This window comes from Calypte anna, chromosome 4B (genome assembly GCF_003957555.1).
Source record: "Calypte anna isolate BGI_N300 chromosome 4B, bCalAnn1_v1.p, whole genome shotgun sequence".
NCBI lineage: Eukaryota > Metazoa > Chordata > Aves > Apodiformes > Trochilidae > Calypte > Calypte anna.
Window position 1 is genome coordinate 19,589,359 of NC_044249.1, and position 14,009 is coordinate 19,603,367.

Here is a 14,009-nt window from a genome sequence, read left to right on the forward strand (position 1 = left end):
TGTTAATCTGATGTACTGCTGATTAGTTCCAACTACTTGAGAAAATCTGGGCTGACAAATACTCTAGATAGGTAGTTATTTTATTCATTTCTTTAACCTTAATTATACATGATTCAACATTCTTTCTTAACAGCGAGTTCATCATTCAGGAAAATAAGCTGATAAGTCAGTAAATGCTACTGCAATGTTTCTATGATTATCAAAGAAATAACAAAGTTCTAGGCCACACAACTAGGCTGAAAATCACCATGCTGGTTTTTTCAAGCTATTTCTTCCTCCTCTGGTTACTTTCCTCTTGCAATAAGGCAAGACATTTCATTTTCTTTTGCCTAAGTTAGCACTTTTCTCATTGAAGGCCCTCAAGGGAAGTGGAAACTCTGAAATATAAAACACAATTTATGCTTGCCTTGTAAAATGCCAAGGAAACTTCTTTAAGACCATAATAATCCTTACTGCTCATTCCATGAACATGCCTATAGAAAATGTTAATTTAATCAACAAATTACAGCTTAACACAAAGCAAGAAGTGTGGAAATATTGGCAGAGGAGGAGGAAAGGTCTCTCATAATTTTTATGATTAATCATCAATTAGAGACTCTCTATCATACTTGCATAAATGAAGAACTTCTCCTAAATGGATTCTATTGCACTTCCTGCTCATTTTATTTCCTGATTCACATCTACATACATGTGCCAATCAAAGTTTAGAAGAACTCATTTACACTGACATGAATTCCTATTAGTGAAACTGTTGATTGGTTTGGGTTGTAGTTTTTTTTTTGCTTGTCATAGATGTTGTTTGAGAGGGAGATCAAACAGAAAGCTAATACTTTCAGAGGAAACCCTGCAGTTTTCACACTGGTTTCTACGAGCATTTTTAGCCCATGGATACTGATCAGGAGATGCCTCATACTGTCTGAGTGTTCCCTGCCAAATGTTGAAGCAATGAAGTTAGAAATAAGAATATTGGAATAAAAAGGAACGGAAATAGATTTTTGCAAGTCAGCTTGAGTGTCCATTTGCAGAAGGGTAGTATTACAGTTTTTTAAGGCATATATTAACTGATTGGATCACCTGCAAGTGGAGTGTTAATTAATAATATTCATAAAGCAACACACATGAGTAGGGAAAGCTGTCAGTTCCATTGTAATTATGTCATCCAGGCATTAATCCTAAAGATAATGGGCCAAATTCTCCTCTTTTTTGGTTTGTTTTTTTTTTTCACCCTATGTATGGAGTAATTCCAGTGACACAGGCTGGCTGTAGTTATGTGACTGAATAGTGAATTTGTTCCAGTATCCTTCAGTGAAATGCTTTCTGAAAACACTTGTCAGTGAGGCATACTTGGCAAACCATCCTTTTGCTTGATAATACCTCAAAAGATAAATTACTGAGAGAAAGACAGTGGCTTAGTCAGTTTTATATGACCCTAATGCTAAACTGAAATAATCCTTACTTCACTCTAATTAATGTCCACCTACAGACAATCTACAGGTAAAATTTTTTCACCATCAGTAAGTGTAATTCCAAGGACCAAAAGCACAAAGCTTAACTTTTATGGATTAATTCAGATTTTCAGCTCAGAAAAAAGAGTTGTATGAAACATTTTTCTGACCCTTTGCCTTTATATTCACACCCTGTCCTCCCTATCAAGTTGTCTGAAAAATCCCTTAGATTGTTGTTTGCACTTGCTGTGACTTGGGTATCTTACCACTCAGTGGGATGGACATTGCTGATGTACTATAGAAATAATAATAATTGAAAAATAGTTTGCATCATTATCCTCCTGCTTTTAAAATCTATGCATTTAAACTTAGCAGCAGCTAGAGGAGGAGGGGAAAAAAAAAACCCACAAACCAACATAGTTTCTAATAATATTAATTTTGTTTTCAAAAATGCATTATGAAACCATCAGCCAAACTAGACAATTATCAAGATGAGATGAAACTGAAAAATTGATATTCTGATTGCGAACAAGCCCCTTTCCCCCTTCAGCATTGTGCTGTCTACCAGCAGCAGAGAATTATCTACTTCTGCTGGAAAAGGAATTTCAATTCATTCACTACAGCTGAAGTCAGGTCAAAGTCCATCTGACTCCTTTTATATGTGAGCTGCCACCTTGATTGACAATGAGAATATACCAAGGCATCTTTTGAATAAAAAGCATGATTTATTTCAGCTGGAGTTTTTATTGGGATTGTAGAGGACTCATGCACTCTAGAATTGGTGTAGCACTAGATCCAGTTTAAAGAAGATGATCCTATTGCAAAGTCTGTGTCTGCTACACAAAAGCTTGCAGAACAAGATGCTCCGAGTTTTGCTCTGCTTAGCATTTAGGCTGAAGGTGTTGGAGGAAGGGGTGGATGGAATAAATCAATAAATACAGTTAGCTTTCAAAAAGAAATGTTTAGACACAGAATAGATATATACCCTTATATGTCTTTACTCAAGGAAAGGAACCTCCAACAGTGCTGGAAGGGTAGGAATGGGTTAGAGGAGCAATGGGACCAAGAGTGAGGAGGCAAGTGATAAAGTGACAGAGGAAGCAGTGTCTGGTGGGCATACATGGATGGCTTCACACAGTCAATAGATGATGCTGATTTAGTGTGCTCTGGAGACTGCTGATGGCTGAAACACCCCAGGAGAAAACAGCATTACATGATGGAACATCCTGGTCATCCAGCATTTATTCAAGGTGTAAAGACAACAGCAATAGTAATTGGTAGTTTTCTGATTTCTAAATTTTTATTGCAACCAGTACTCATTTATTTCTGTAACACATATTGAGATTAATTTTATGAATTTCCATGTGTTCCTCCCTCATTTTTCCTCCCCAAAGGATTTTTTTCCATCTCAAAAAGAAAAATAAATAAGATAAAAATATGGATTTTTACCAGAGAACAAATAAAGAGACTGAGTAACTCTATATATGCTGCCATTAATAAGTGGCATGAAACATGAGGTATTTGCCTCAGGTCTTTGCATGAATCCTAAGTGACCAGGTGGCAATTGTCTCTGGTCTGGTTTCAGCTTCCTGGAATCTACAATTGTTTTGCTTTTGCTTAACTTTCAGAAAGAAACATATATTTTTCTCCTGCATGAAATGAACATCAGTATTTTACTGTTTGAGAAACATGCCCCACAGATCTGAATCTGACTGTTTCTGAAGTGATTTTTGATCCACACATCTTTAGAAACCTCCCCCAGTGCTTTTACTCGCATACCTATCTATTTCTTTATTTATTCTCTCCAGCAAATAACCCAAACCTTTCTGGTCTGTGTCCCCCAAGCTTCGCCAAGGGATTCCACGACAGTTCCCATTAGTACAAGGATGCTTTTCACTGACACTTCTCAGCTTGCTTCAGTCCCTTTCTTCTCCTAGTTGCCATTTTTTGTCATACTCTGCTGATCCCATCACAGGTTCCCATGACAATAGGAGGCAGTGGAGCTACACAAGTGGAGGTTGCCAGACTGAAACTCCAGAAGAAATTCCCTTTGGCAGCAAGGCATTGCCAGGCCCACCAGGGGATAGATGCCAGTGCTCCTGCTGAGCCACAAGCTTTGTATTCAAACAGTTGAGAAACTGCAAAGAGAAGTGCTGTGGTTTCATACATCACAGAAAAAAAAAAAAATATATCTAGCAAGTGACTTAGCTCATTCCACAACAACTACTTTACTCCCTGGGAGAGCTATTTCACTCCTTGATGTAGCTGAGGTTTAAATATCTGAGTTAACAAGTCATCTACCAAAACAATTGGTAATTTCTGTTAGGGAATCACTACACCAATGTTGTTATTAATATTAGCCTTAATTGCTGGCACAGGCTTTGATTGCTCACACAGCCTGAAGAGCTCTAATCAAAGGTTGGTTTGTAGGAAGGAGCAGAACAAGAGAGCAAATAATCTCTGGCCACGGTGTTTGTAATCTTTAGAACAACAAGGAGTAGCTGGTGAGTTGTCCCAGCATAAAGACACAGATTCCAAATTTAAAATGAAATGGAGGAAGCTGTGTGGAAAAAGCTTTCCCTGTGCAAAACTAGAGGGATGAATGGTCTGAGACAAGGCAGGTTTTAAGGGAGGATTTAAAACTGACAATAGAATTCCATCACAAATGTCTAAAGTGACTTTTAGCAGAGGAGGTAAAGCGTAGAAGTGTTGATAGGAAAAGCAAGTGATCAATAACAGTTCAAGGTTGAGAGTTGATACCTTGTTCAATTCACAAGTTTTGGAGGAATAGGGTAAAGTAAATGAGTTTTTAAAGGCTACCAAAGAAAGCTTGCTTCACGTGTTCAAAGAATCATGAAGGGAATGATGGAATCAAAGCAAGGTGCCAAACCAACAACCTGGAATAGTGATGTCTGCAGGGATTGAGATCCCAGGCAGGTGGAGTGGATGATTAGTATCAAGATGAAGAAGCAACCACAGTTCATGTGTAATTATTTTTAACTCTCAGTGATGGTATTCTAGTTAGTTACCAGCAAAATTTGTCGAAATCTGATGTAGGAATGACCATGTGATGAATAGAAAATGTGTGAATTTTCTAAATCCCGAGTTCTTTATTTTAAAATCCGCGTTTCTTTATGAGGCACTGTTGTGATTCTCAGTCTAGATGCTTTTGTAGTTTTGCAGGATTTAAGATTCAGAGCTCTCCATTTTCACAGCATGTGCAGAACAAAAAATCTATTATGGTCAGATGGTGTGAAATCAAAAAGGAAGACCATCTAAGCCACAAAATACAGGGCACTACAGAAACCAGGGTAATTAGCTTATAGAGAAATTGTGCTCTGTTTGACTCCATTTAGCAGTGGTGAAAATAGACTCAATCAACTGTGTCATCAGAATATGAACTTTTTTGAAGCAATAGCACATGATGGAATACTGAGTAAACACTGAAGCAACAGCTTGATAATTTTTTAAGGCTTGTGAACTGCTAAAGCAACTGTTTTGCTATGCTAATGTAATAATGTAATTTCCACTAACAGAAAAGGGAAACTGCTGAAAGTAGTGAAATTACTGTTATACTTTAATATAACAAATACAGAGAACACTGAGGTCAACTTCTGTATTTAATCTGGAAACCTGAAAAAGCTTTACAAAACCCACTTTTGTGTGAGAGCTCCAGGCCTCACTTTTTTCCTCATTTTTCCTCAATAAGCATCCAAAATGGTGAATGAATAAGATTGAACTCTAACAGTGAGAAAAGAGCCATACATCATTAAAGGCTCTGTGGAGGCATAGAAGAGCAAAAAGATAAGGTTTTAACCACAAAAGATTGCATTAGCCATCTTAAATTTGGCACAAGAAACATCTGAACTTTAGAATAGATAGGCAGAGTATGTAACTGATAGGGATATTCCATATAGGAATTTTTAAAAAGAAAAAAAAGACCCTAAACACCTGATAAGCAGAACTATTTAGAGGTAGCAGGTGATTACTATCTTTTATTTATCTGTTTATCATCAAATGAGAAGTTGATAAACAAGTGACTAAAATAAAAGCAGAATTTAGCTCTGGGCAGTTCAAGGTTAAGGATTAGACTTGATCTTAAAGGTCACTATCAGCCAAAACTATTCTGTGATTCCATGGTTATCAATATGTGGAAAAGAATTGCTTTTCCATAGCCACAGGAAGAAACAATTCCAATGATTTATAAATTATATGTAAGTTTTCTTTATTATTTAACTTTCTTACAGCAAAAACCCCATAAGCATCATGGCTGTAATGAATGATCTCCTCTATCATCACAGTTATCATAGAATCATAGAATCATAGAATTGGCTGGGTTGGAAGGGACCTCAGAGATCATCGAGTCCAACCCTTGAACCACCGTTGCGGTTGCTAGACCATGGCACTGAGTGCCACATCCAGTCTTTTTTTAAATATCTCCAGGGACAGAGAATCCACCACTTCAGTGGGCAGTCCATTCCATAGCCTGATCACCCTCTCCGTGAAGAAATTCTTTCTAATATCTAACCTAAACTTCCCCTGGCACAACTTAAGTCCATGCCCTCTTGTCTTGTTGAAAGTCGTTTGGTAAAAGAGCCCAACCCCCACCTGGCTACACCCTCCTTTCAGGGAGTTGTAGAGAGCGATGAGGTCTCCCCTGAGCCGCCTCTTCTTTAGGCTGAACAACCCCAGTTCTCTCAGCCTCTCCTCGTAGGGTCTATGCTCGAGTCCCTTCACCAGCCTGGTTGCCCTCCTTTGGACCTGCTCCAGGACCTCGATATCCTTCCTGAACTGGGGGGCCCAGAACTGGACACAGTACTCAAGGTGTGGCCTCACGAGGGCTGAGTACAGGGGCAGAATCACTTCCTTGGACCTGCTGGCAATGCTGTTCCGGATACAGGCCAGGATGCCATTGGCTTTCTTGGCCACCTGGGCACACTGCTGGCTCATGTTCAGCTTCTTGTCGATCCAGACTCCCAGGTCCTTTTCTGCCTGGCTGCTCTCCAGCCAGTTGTTACCTATGAAATTAGTCTTAGGCATTTCAGAATTTTTTAGCAGGTTTCAATGTTTCAGTTACAGATTGTTTTCCCCCCTCATCATGGTCATGCCCCATTAATCAACTACACATTGCAATTTGGGGTCAAAAGTGGTCCCAACAATTTTTCATCTGGTAAGAGATAATTCTTTCAGTACTTTTTCCAAACTGGATCTGAACAACGTGGAGGAGAAATTTTGTCTTCTTGTACAGAGGACTGCAAACCATGCAGTTGTTTTGTGAACTGAGCTGTATTGTAATTCTGTTATTTTAGAATTAATTTGACAAGCAATTAGTGGTAACATGATTTTGCCACCACTGAAACCTATTGTGGTATCTCTACTGAGAAACTGGTTCACTCCCTGGTTACTTCCAGGATTCTAGCTTCTAGATTATTGTACTGTAAACATATAATTCCTAGAGTCTGGATGCCAGGTAGTTTCTTTTGCTAGAAAACTCAAGAACTTGACAAATGAAAGGTCTAAGTAAACAAAGAAACAAACAACAAAAAAACCAAAGAAACCCTGCAAAAAACAAACAAAAAAAGAGGAAAAAAAATGTTTAAAAAGAAAGAAAGAGGAACATAAAGAGAAAAAATAATTTTAAAAGACCCCTTCCTGTTGAAAAACCCAGCTTGAGTCTTTATTAGGGAAGTTTTAAGCTGATGTAATGATTTGAGCTAAGGAATTGAAGAGTGATTTGATTTAGGACTGAGATTTCCTCAGGGATATCTGAACCTGCAGCTTGACACTGTTTGCTCAGTGAGGTTCTGCACAGAGTAGTTGGGTCCTGGTGAACAGAAATGGGCTTCAGAAGAGAGTCCTGGGGTTAAGCAGCATCAGTACCAAAAGTCTCAGTGAGGACTGGTGACCATGCAAGTAGCATCTCTTCTATTAGAGTTCATGTTTTATGAAAGAAATGAGGCCTTACTCTACTGTCTGAAGGGCTTCTGTATCATTTCAGGAATACCAGGATTCCAGTCATATGTTTTGAGAGAGATGCTTGAAGTCAGTGTGACAACCTGCAAATTCTTCTTAAGATGATGGCATCTCTGTGTTACTCGGGATAGTTGTGTGGAAACCAAGAATGAGGCAGTCCCATCTATACTTCGGTGTATATTTTGCTGTAACTAGTTGTAGTGATAAGAAAGGAGTAGCTACTTTTTTGTTATCTGTTGAAGAAAAGGAGGATTTTTATCAGAAGTGGCATTAGAACATAGACCTCATGAATCACCAGCCACAGTAGCTGAAGAAAGACTTTCTTCTTCTTCTTTAAATGCAAAGAAAATTGTTTCTCACTGTGGAAAAAAAAAAAAGCAAAAAAAAGAAAAAAAAGCAAAAAAAAGAAAAGGTGTTGCACAGGCAGCATTCTTGCTCACCAGGAATTAAATCCTTTTCTTCCTAGCATGGTGGCTGCTTGGGGAACAGGTCCTGTAAAGGCAGTACCTCCTGGTAGCTCCTATGCCACTAAGTAGTGCTGCCCATCTGAGTCTCTTCTTGCTTGGTGCTTTGGCAATGACCAGGGGCAGATCCTGACTTCCCTCAGCTTGGAGGGTGGGATCTGAGGGTTCCTCCTGGGTGGTTTCACCACCTCACTTGAAGATCCAATCTTCTAGTTTTTTATGGTCTCCATGGCAACCCTCACTGCAGCACAGGCTCTTACCATTGCATATGTGCAGCACATGTTTTCTTTACCTCCCACTTTTAAATATCTTTGGGTTTGGGATGTTTGTTTTGGTTTTTTTTCCTAAAGAAAGAATGGTTTTAATACAGATAACGAGCCTGCTGTGTTGCTCATGAACATTTTTGAGTGTTTATCTGATTCCAGCTTCCATGTTCATTCCAGCAGGCTTTTCTGGGTCTAAATCATGCAGTAAGGATCAAGTGTCTTTTTCCTACACTGCTTCCCAAGGTTGGTAAATAAATGCATACTTGGAATGCTCATGGTACAGCACGGGTGTTTGTACTGCTAACTCTACATACAAACAAAGGATCCATGCAGTCATGCATGATCTTTTTTGGAGCAATTGTACACTATTTATGCTTCTTTATGCTTCATCTGTTCTGAATTAGATGGCTTTTTCAGCTGGAGCCCTGTTAAGCCTTGTGCTATTATTATGCAGCTTATTCAGGAGAACAGGAACTTTGCAATATTGTTTCCAACTTCAAATCTTCATGAACTGGAAGAGAGTAGATTTAGATCAGACGTTAGGAAGAAGTTCCTTAGGGTGAAGGTGGTGAGACCCTAAAACAGGTTGTAGCTGCCCCATCCCTGGCAGTATTGAAGGTCAGGTTGGATGGGGCATGGAGCATCCTGGGCTGGTGGGAGGTTGCTGGTTGGGGACTGGATGATCTTTAAGATCACTTCCAACCCAAACCATTCTATGATTCTATGATAAGAATACAATTTACCTGGTAGCCATGATGCACTGCTAAGGATTAAAAGGATATCACAAGGTAACCTGAAGCATCCAAGATCTGATTTTGGACATCTCATATCAGCAGTGACATTTCCTACAGAAAATTGCTTCTTTTCTGCTGGGGGAACTTTGTATCTCTGGTTCCTCAGTAGTGCTTATGCAAGAGCAGAAAAGGAAAAGAAGACACAATAAAAAATGAAAAGAAGTAGATTTGAAGAAAAGCAGAAGAAGTAGAAGAAAAATAAAAATACTTCTGTGGGATAAAAAGCCAGTTGTCAAATATCTAATGGAGAGTTCTTGGAAAGTAAATAAAATGTTAAGTTGATGTTACCACATGCTTTCACTAGCACATTTAAAGGAACTCAATCAGTGTGTGTAGACCAAGCATTTAACCTTGCCTGACCTTCTTGGAACCATTCCATCTGTTCCCATTGCTGAGCTCCTGATCCTGTTGGAGAGTTGAGATAATGTTGCCAGGGAGAAGAATCCTTTGAAGCTATTAAAGTCATCAGTAGAACAGCTTGGAAATAGACTTACACTAAAAAAATGAGTTATAGTGTATTGATATTTTAAAATCATAGAAGTTTCTGGTGACATTTCTCCACTGAGCAAAATCCTTTCCAAATTCAGAGAGGATGGTGAAAGTAGCACAAAGTCTTCTCATGAGAGAAGCTTCTGGGGAGAGAGGAAGCTGGAAATCTGAAAACTGCAGTTGAAGAAAGACAGGAACAAATGTCTCCTGTTCCCAGATTTGTAATCCAGTCTAAGAAAACCCTAAATGAGTCAGTTTTGTCCAAAAGGATGTCTTAGAAGCCTGTATATGACAGGAAATTTTATAGATGCAAGTTTCCACCTGATCCTGAAACCATCATTTATGGATGAATGCAAAGGGTCCAGCAAGAGATAATGTCACAGAACCATCTTCTAGTGTTTCCTATAGCCTGAATCAGACACCCCTCCTATATCTTGAGTGCAAGTGGGTATTGCTAAACCCATTTTTATACAATGGAATCTCATTCCCCTGAGGATAACGAACATAAACAGCTGATTTGGGTATTTTAATCCCACCCCAGAAATTTTAAATCATCATGAGCCATTTTGATGATCTGGTCTGAAATAGCTTGCCCAATGATACTCAAGAAATCTTCCTAGAAAAGATTTAGCCCAAGTCTCTGACATCAACTGAGCAGGTGCCTGCTGTTAGTTCATTGTACAGGGAAAAAACACCTTCATCCTTGAGCTATGTCAAGTGACACTGGCTGAAGTCTTTACCAAACTCTTTTCCATAGGAAGCATTTGCTAAATAAGTAAAGGAAAGGATAGTGTAGAAAGATGCTTTTACTGAAGATGAAACAGGACCTGCCAAAGGAAGATGACAAAACAACCCAATGTTCCTTCAGTTCTCATTGTTTAGGAAGGTTTGATAAATGAAACTTTCCCCAGTGCACACATAATTTTTCTTGAGGTGAAAGGAGAATTAAAATAAACTAAAAATTATGTGTTTTATTCATGTTTCTAATTCTTGTGTCTTAATGCAAGGGTTTTTCTAGGCCAATGCTATTGCAGAAAAGCAGAAAAAAAAATAGAAAAGGCTGGTGAAAAAAGTTTATCACCTCATTTAAGTCTGCTTGCTCCTTGCTGAATGATTTGCCACATCCTTTAAGGCTTCCTCTCTAATCAAAGAACAGAGAAAGGCTTTTCAGGTGTGTAATTCAGAGCACTCACAGCAGATTTTTGTTTTCAACTGCCTTGTGAAAAAGCTGTGGCTATGGCCATAAGCACAAGGAGCTTGTCCCTAAAACATGACTGTCAAAGCTGGATGTCACTGGGCCTCAGTGACAGCAGGGAATAAAACTTCCTCACTGATGGATGATACAAACTACTGTCCATTTTTCCTGGGGTGAGTGGTTAACGTGTTAAATGTAATTAAAATAACACTGTTGGATATCTGCCCTCTGCAGTGCCATGTGTTTATTCTTCTGTTTCAAGTCAAATAGTGTAGCTACTGCAGATCAGTGAAAAGTCTTTGAGTGTAAGTACCAGAGGCTAAAGAGATTTTGCCTCAGGATAAAATACAGGAATTATTTAAGAATTGGGAAGTATTGTAAAATTAATAACAATAATGAATAAATTAAAAAGTCTAATTTAAAAATAATAAAATTATAGGTTCTGTTAGAAAAGCCTGACTGTGAAAAGTGTTTTGGTCATATGGAACCCCTGAACTTTCAAAGAGATAGACAACAGATTAGCAAAGGCATACAGAGCATTCTGAAGACTTCATAAAAGATTCTGGAGCAATAAACACCTGAAGAAAAGTACAAAGATTGATGTCTACAGAGCCATTGTACTGCCTACTCTTTTATATGGGACTGAATCATGGGGCATCTACTGCCACCACCTGCAACTCTGTGGATGCTTCCATCAGTGCTGCCTCTGAACAATCCTAAGCATCCTAAACATGACCAATGTCACTGTCCTGTCACTGTCACCAGTACTGAGGCTATGCTGTGCTGGGCAGGGCACATCTCCAGGATGAAGGATCACCTCCTCCCTAAGAGTGTGCTCTCTGGTGAACTTGCCACCAACAGAGGAGCCCCAAAGAAGAGACACAAGGACTCCCTGTAACAATCCCTCAGCTTTGGCCATACTGACTGCCATCAGGGGTCCCCTCTGGCCTCCAGTGGGGAGACATGGAGACACAGCATCCATCACACTGCTGCCTCCTTTGGGAACACAGCAGAATCAGTCTTGAGGAGAAAAGACAGCACAGAAAGAATGGTGCCTTGGCTGTCCCATCACAGGAGACTCTGCTGTGCCTTTTGCAACCCCACTGCCTGTCCCACATTGGCCTTTTCAGCCATCAGTGCACTTGCAGTAAGCATGGGGAGAGCCCTTAGCTCTCCATTCACAAAGCCAAGCCCTGATGATGAAGCAAATCAATGCCTTGTGCTGCTACTGACCTTTGGAAAACTGTGCCTCTGGAAAGGCAGCTGCTGGAGTTTGTTATGCCTATGATTTTCATACTGTGAAAACACACAGTAAAAGGTGCATAGGTACTTACTTTTAATCATAAATTGTCTTCCTGTCTTTTCCTGAAGCAGATTAAGTAGACTGAGCTCATCTGATCTCTGTCCGTGAGGCGTATGTTTAAAAATACAAGACAGCTTTATACAATTTCTCAGAAATGTCTCCACTTGTTTAAAATATTACCCCAGAACTGGGCAATACATTTCAGTAATGGCCAACTGATGATTTCTGAACAGATGTCCCACTTCCTTCCCCAATCTCGTGGGTGCCCATTCAAATCTTGCACTCCCATCAACCTTCTTTCAGCTTTAGGTGTTACAGATGAGACAAAATACTCGTGTGTTGGACAGAGAGCATCTGTACCACGAAGAGCTGAATGGAATTTGTGATTCTCTGATTAGTTTGATGCTAATGCATTTATTCCCAAGCAGTAAAGCCGTGGTTGCACAGAGGTGCTGAGGTCCTCCCTCCTGCACACATTTGCTAACCTTGCTGCTGCTCTATGGAATGGGGATGGCACTTACATTGTACTTGCTGTGTGGGAGATTCAAACCACTGCTTGAATCCTGGCTGCCTAAAAGTGCTGTTTTGGGGGGCTGGAGGTGGAAGAGCAGTTGTGGCTTCAAACTCTACAAGCATTTCCTTTGCAAAGGAATGACCTAAGTGAGCTGATTCCCTTCCTTTCAGCCAACTCATCCAACTGCTGCTCAGCCCTTCCTATCAGAGATGCAATTTCTTTGATTCTTGCTTCAGGCCACTCTTGCTCTTTTTGTGCTACTCTGCAGCTGTTGAACTTCTACTGCACTTGGCGTATTATAATTTTTTTCTTTTCTTTAAATACCAGCAATAACTAGCTTATTATGTTAACACTGATGCAATCTGATGGGCAACTCAGTCTGAAATACAGAAGCTCTTGCAGCCACGTGTCAGCAGAGACATGGAGATACATGTAATGAGTTATGTATGTCTTATATTTACAACCTGTCAAAATGTAGGTGATGGAGACAGGAAAGACTGTTATTTTTCCTGTAACTCTAAAGTTTGGGAAGTTTTATATAGGATTTCTATAAATTATCCACTAACTGATAATGCAGCATAAGGAAAGGTCCAGTATTTGTAACATATCTGAAACTTTGTGTAGCTTGCAAGTATATGTGAAGCCAATGAGGCAATGTGAATTAAAGGAAATAAATTTTAGGCTGCATATCACAAATTCACACTTAATTGTGAAAATTACTAGCTTGCTTTAAACTTCAGTACCTCTTATAATCAAGATGATCAATGATTCAAAATATATCCAGTAATGTTGCATACCCTGTCCTTTACAACTCATCAAAGAGAGCAGTTTCACTCACAGGATTTATGCATACAGATAGAACTATCCTTTTCCACGGACAACCCACTTCTCCATGCAAATATTGTTCTGTGTATGCTCATGTTTATATCCATTATGGGTTGAGGTCAGACAGAATAATTCATGAATGCTGTTTTAGGTGGCTTTAAGCTTATCTCTTTCCATTAACTATTCAAGGGACTTGGATCTTGTGAAAGACATTTAAATTAACTTTCAAAAATAGCTTAAGGTAGATAAAACAAACATACTGGCTGTCAAAAGTAGTTATGAATACAGAGTTTTCCAGTGACATGGGGGCTTTTTTTAGAGATTTGCTTATATGATCTGGAAGTTAAACTCTACACAGCTCCAAGTTTCAGGATAATCTGTATCAGTTTTATGGTCTGAACAAACTTTTTTCTGTGTTGATTATGATTGCATGCTGGTGAAAATGATGCAAGCCCTTAAGAACTCCTTGTTAAATACATTCTGGTTTCCCCACAAAACCACAATTAGCACAAAGCAATCAATAACCCAGGTAAATGTTTCATTCACTTTTCCTAACTGAAAGAGGGAAGAGCAGCCAGAGCTTCTTCAAAAAAGCCTGGACACAGAGCCAGGAAAAGAGACAAGGTCCAGTTGCTATAAACCAAACACAGCCTCAGGAAGGCAAAAAGCAACATTGCCTGGAGGCAGGAGGCTTCTGTTCTGTTCCAATCTTTTACCTACCCTGGGGCAAGTCACTCCATT